This window comes from Solea solea, chromosome 2 (genome assembly GCF_958295425.1).
Source record: "Solea solea chromosome 2, fSolSol10.1, whole genome shotgun sequence".
NCBI classification, from domain to species: Eukaryota; Metazoa; Chordata; class Actinopteri; order Pleuronectiformes; family Soleidae; genus Solea; species Solea solea.
Window position 1 is genome coordinate 26,000,865 of NC_081135.1, and position 6,350 is coordinate 26,007,214.

Sequence of the window (6,350 nt, forward strand, 5' to 3'; positions counted from 1 at the left end):
TGCAGCACAGAGATGCACACGAGTGCTTTCCGTGGCATAAGAAAATGAAGAAGTGTGAATCTAACAATTACCCTTAAGACGCGTCACACAGCTTTGCACTGCATGGGTGTCAGAGAGAGCCACAAGTGGGTGGTTAGGCGTGGGGGGGGGGGGGGGGTCCAAGACAATTGAAAATCCTTTAAATCAGGGTGTCCAACAGCCGGCCCGTGGGCCACATGTGGCCAACCAATCTCTTACATGTGGCCCACAACTTAATGGAAACATGGCCCACAACCTCCTCTAGATATCTTTGGTTTTGCTTTTATAATAGTAACAATGAGACGCAATTATTGCATTATTAATTACAGTTATCCACATTATTATTTACTAAATTTTTATTGATTTATTTCTGTTTTTGTGCATCATAAATAGATTTTTATTGTGAAGTACACATTCCATGTCAAAACAAACACTTTTACTTTGAAATTCTGTCAAATATCATCATGAATACCTGATATTGCCCACCTGCAACTGAACCACTTTTTTGTTCTCTAGTCCGGCCTCCTCTTGGCCCCCAGGTCATTTAAGTTTGACACCTCTGCTCTAAATTCTTCTTTTTCATATAACAACAAATATGTAACGTATATCTAGATTCAAACCGTTTTCAAATGAGTTCACACGATACCGATTAAGCCTCCACACCCCTTTGCTCTGTGTTTCTTGTGTCATTTAGCGACCGTCTGGTGCTGCACACAGGAAGTGATTTGTTTTTTGTGCAACACTGTGCTAGTAAAGCAAGACAGAGAAGAGCCCACAGAAGAGTGAATTCTACCACTTCTTCTACCTGTCCAACCTTGTGCTGTCACTGTATATTACACACAAGTGCTCCCTCAGTCAGGTCTGATAGCGACTGGACAAAAACATGCACGCGTTACATTGTTTCTGTTCAGGAAGACCAGACTGAGGCTAAATTATAACATCACCTAAAGTTACCTATTGTATTTTCACCGTTATAACCTCTTTCTTCACTGTGTTTTCCAGGACGGCCTCTTTTGGTAATGACATTGTCTCTCTAATCTGCTTCCATTAGACCGTCATCACAAGAAGCTCAACACGTCCGTGCTTTGACTTTAGATAAGATGCTATACCTTCATACGTCCAAGAGTCTTGCATGTGTTTGATTGTATGCTGCTCTGCTGCTCTCTCTCTCTCACTCCCTGCTCAATATATAGTGTTCCATCAACACAGTGAATCCAATAATAGACCCAGGCAGAGCGGGGAGGGCAGGGGGGGAGAATCAAGCCTTTGGATGTGCCTCTCCTTCTTGCTCAAGACCAGCCAAAAAAGAAAAAAGAAAAAACCCTCCTCTTAATTGTTGAGGGGACCTGAAGTTCCAGAGAGCCTGCACTGAAAAGCAGCTTTAATTAGACCTGGTCTGAGGCCATTATCTCAGTGGGGCTTAGATCCATTGCCACAGGAGGCAGACGCCTGACCACGAATACAGAGAAAAATGGACAGTACCTGTCTTCAAACGTGCCGAGCCCAGCCCAGGGATTTCTGAGACATTGCTGATGGATGTTTGCACTCCCTTGAGTAATTTTTATTGATCTAGCAAGGAGGAAGCGGCTCTAACAAGCTTCTCCTATGTGATAATCTCCTTTTAGCGACGAAAGCAGTGATTAGGCGGCGGAGCCCTGCTGCTTTCAGCAGTAATTGTGCAGTAATCAATCATCAATCACCAAGAGCTGTTTTGAAAAAAAGCTCTTGTTTGGATGTTATTTTTGACCACGGCATCAACTAATGAGATCTAATTTCATCTAGGGATAGTAGCCGCAAGAGTCTAAACATGTTTTTTTCCATTTGCTTTTTAAATTGACCTTTTAACCATTCTATGTGCAATAAATCATGTTTGAATATGTGTAATTTCAGGCAATTTCAGGTTAACTTTGCCGAATCGAGAAAAAAACAAAAACAAATGTCTTTATCCCACGGGTTTTGGTTTGCGAGTCCACACTGCACCGGCATTTGCATATCTACTTAACAAATGCGTTAAGATACTTCCCAACTTTCGCAGTGGTAGGGTGAGAAGTGAGTCGCACACTGAAATATAAACACTTTCTGTTTCGTACGATACAAAACTGCTGCCTGTACGTCAAGAGAACGCCAAAGAAACCACCGCGGAGAGTTGCCTGTAGGGGGCGTATAAGTCCTGACAATAAACTATTATTTTTTTAAGGCTTAAAACTAAAATCCTCTCCTCCAATTTCGTATTTCTGCTACTCTCATGATACAATATACACAAGCCTTTATCGATTTATACAAACAAGGAAGTAGAATCATTAAATAAAAACCTGAACGTCTTGAAAGCGTCAAGCTAACAGATGAACTGATGACGTATCCTGGTGTGATGCGACTTCTGTATTATCCTCATTAGCAGATGTTATTTTGGCTCCATGAAGGATTCTGTTTGTGTTTTAAATCTTGTTGCTTTCTTTGTTTCCCATAGTGACCTCCTGTAATGTCCTTCAATTACCACAAGATGCTGACAATTTCATATGTTCCTTGAAAGCTTCATCATCTTTTGACCCAATTGCAGGACCCTGAAGGAATCGCTGGCGTACAGACGCAGCTTTACTCATTCTCCACATGGTTTCACATTACACGCCAGAGGAGACCCTGTTAGTGGCTCAGCATCCATTGTGCATTCTGTGGATCATGTTAAGACCCAATCTCTGCAAGGAGGAAAAACCAAGGAGTGCGTGTCTTCCTCGAGAAGAGGATTGTTTGTTCAAAATTCAAAAATCAATATAGGAGAGCCAAAATGCTTTTAAGGACATATTTTCGTGAGGATGTCCTATTTTGTAGGAGGGAGGGAAATAAAAGACCAAATCTAGCATCAGGGCTGAGGTGGCGCTCCCTGCGCTGTATATGATTGTAGAGATTAGAATGGAAGATGGAACATTAGAGAGGACAGTTTGAAGTGATTGGCCGATTGTCTTGAAAAATGACCTCAAGGGCTATCCTGATCCAAGGAGGAGGACAAATGCATCCATGTCTCCTACATTGGTCTGATTCGATTAATAAATCAATTGCTTCTCCACCGGCCCATCAGCTTTTCCCTGGGCTATTTTTACGAGGTAGTTTTACAGGAAAATATCATCAAATGTTCTGTGTTTATTGACCAACAGTAGTTTGACGTGGGGTTTAAAAAATAAAGTGTATACTGTATGTTACACTAGTCAATTACAGTGACGACGATTACGTTTTTTGTTGAAAAAGCTGATGAAGTTAATAATTAATAATTAAAGTTAATACATTTTTTTTTTTTACAGGAATGAAAAGTGCAACCTTTCCAAATTCATCCAATTATTCGACTGGAGCCGTCATCTGCATATTTTCTCGTTTAGAGCACAGTGTTCACATCAGCTGCCTCGTGACGTGAGACAAGAACAAGCCCGGACCTTAACCTCTTTTTTTTCTTCTTCTTATTATTATTAGCTGCCACTGACAAAACCTGTGTGTGTGTGTGTGAACAGAATTAAAGGGTTGTTGTTGCGCTGGGGATATACACAAACTCCCTTATGTGTATAGATGGCACTTTTGTCCCAGCACATGCTTCATTATTCTCAAAATGGATCCACATGGAAAACGGGATTGGTGCAATGACCATAAACACGTTTTTTTTTGTTTTTTTGTCAATTAGCTTCTAACGACTGACGAGTTCGGACAAGATGGAACAGTTTTAGTTTTTTTACGCGATACATTTATTGATGTTGGCATGATTTAAATCTTATTCTTGGCTGTTCTTTGCTGACGAGGATTAATGGGGTGGTCCACTCTGGCTGCATGCCCTTCTTGAGCAGGTAGCCATGAGCGTGGATATTACCTAAGTGTTTGTTTAAGGTGGAGTCCGATGTGCACTGAACCGGCCCCTCCCCTTTAGGCTCAAGGTTCGTCTGGGACGTCTGCAGTGAGGTCCTTGGGCTGTAGGTTTTATTACGGACGTATCCTTGTCCTTGTCCCTCTCACGTGGTTTAGCCGCCTGCTGAAGCGGCGTCCCGCGGTGTGGCGCTTAGAGCCAACACGTGAGAGTTTGGAGGATGGATGGGGTGGCCCAGTGGTGCATGTCCACCCTACTGATGGACGGTTGGGGACATCAGACAGCAACCAAGGGACTACCCCACTATCCAGAGCCAATGAGAATTTTTGATCAATTATTTTGTAGTTCAAACTAATCACAGAAGAGTTTCTGGACCTCTTGAGCAGGACTTTGGTCCAAACTGGTGGTTAATACACTTATTGTATTAACAGCCATGTCTTATTCTGACAAAAGTCGATTTAATCCAACCGTACCACTGAGGAGAGATCTCATTGTTTCTCTGTTTTTGTTTTCTATGGTAATGAATATTATGTTATCCATACTTTGGCATTTAACCAGGTTTTCAGGGGTGCTGCGTCTCAAGAAATCTAGACAGTAAAATGAGCTAATTGCTTCTTCCTCCCCTTTAGTGCGCATACATATGAGTGGAGCACAGACGAGTTGCGGGCAAAAAAAACTTTTGTTTCAATGAGTGTGTCAGTGAAACAGAGCAATTAAAAGAATTCTGGCTCCTGCTGCCAGCTGGCTGACTGTTGGCCGGTCCAAACTAATAGCCTTATTTTTTACTCTGCAAATATGTGAATGGCCTTTTCTTCTTAATGAGGCCCAGAATGCATGGCGGATGACCTGTGTCCCTGTGCACTCATTATAAAAGCAGGGTCCTGCTGAAGCTCCAGCTTATTGTATGATCACCTGGCAATTATGATGGCCCGCTGACTGATGGAGAAATCTTTTCCACTTTGTCTTCCTCAGGAGGACGGAGTCACAGAGCCTTTGCAGACACACACTTGGAGTCACATCAACATTGCACAGTGCTGCCACGCAATCAGTCATTTGGAAACATTCATGTCAGGCCTCTGCGCTGTTTTTAGAAACTGCGATTTGTATGGCCGAGCATGTACTGGGCTCAGACTGGACATGGAATATGATGCGGTGAACCACAGGGAGCTACAGGATCAGAGGAGAGGAGGAGGATTTAGACTGGAACCAGACCAGACTTTGACGGCATATTGATCTCTGTGACCTCAGAAAACAAAATCAACACGCTATTGATGTAACAGTATCTATAAATGATAAATCAAGCTTGTTGACATCTTATCATTGCTTAACCCTTATGCCCTCCTAGGGGCTTATTTTTTTTATTTGTTGATCCAGTTCCAGTCCAAAGACATTGCAGATTAGGCAAATTGGACACTCTAAATTGACCTTAGGTGTGAGTGTGCAAACACGTACAAAAATCCTGCTATTAAATTGTCATACATCAACATTTTTTATGTATTTTTTTTTTCATAAATGGCTACAAAGTTGCTCAAAACTACCAAACATTTAATCATTTTGTTTTTTTCATATGTGTACATTTTTGCCACAAAGGTATCCAGAGTGTAGTCAATTTTGAGGAGGGCACAAGGGTTAAAAATGCATCTGTTTCATTTACTAATTAAATTCTTTATGGAACTACATCGTATACAAGTGAGCAGATCTTGTGCAGGATTATCAAGCATGACTTCATTAGGAGGCCTCATTCATTTAAATCTACTCTTTACCTCTTTCTGATGTAAAAATGATCACAAAGAGCTGCTCTCGCCGATTTAGCATCAACAACAACATAATGTAGCGTGAGGAGGGAGTGAGAGAGAGTGAATGACGAGATTGAGGTCTGTTGTTCTTCTTGCCTTGTGTGTCTTTGAGAGACATCTACTGTTTGTAACTATGGTGTGGGTGTATTCCTCAGTGGCCGTGATATAATGATGAGTGAATTTGGAGTAGTGCATCCTGGCTGCAGCTCTTTGTCCCCCCTGAGATCTAATACAGTTTTGCTGTGAGTGAGTGTCAGCAGCTTTCCATGCACTTCGTATAATCTTTTAAGAATTCCTGTGTATAAGCTGGTGCTTATTCAAACATGAAGGGGGGCAAGAATTGAGTTATCAGCGGCTGTCAGCACAGGTGATCCTGGGGAACAACAAAGAGACAAGGGGAAGTTTTACTTTACTGCAGAGGAAATGAGGTGAAATGTTGCTCAGCAGCACCATGAAGCTCATGGCAGTGTGTGTGCAACACAGACATAAAACACTGCTGTTGCTTTTTTTATTAGTATTTTGGTCATCAATCATTTGGTCATTAGTCCCAGTGCTGTGGCAATGTGTTATAAAATAAGGCTCTCGTGGCCGTTATGACATCGTGGCTGCAGTTTCATGTAATTTGATCACTTGAAAAAAAAAAAAAAAAACTGTCAACCCAGGCGAAGTCCCTCTCCTCCGCCCCCAAATTGTCT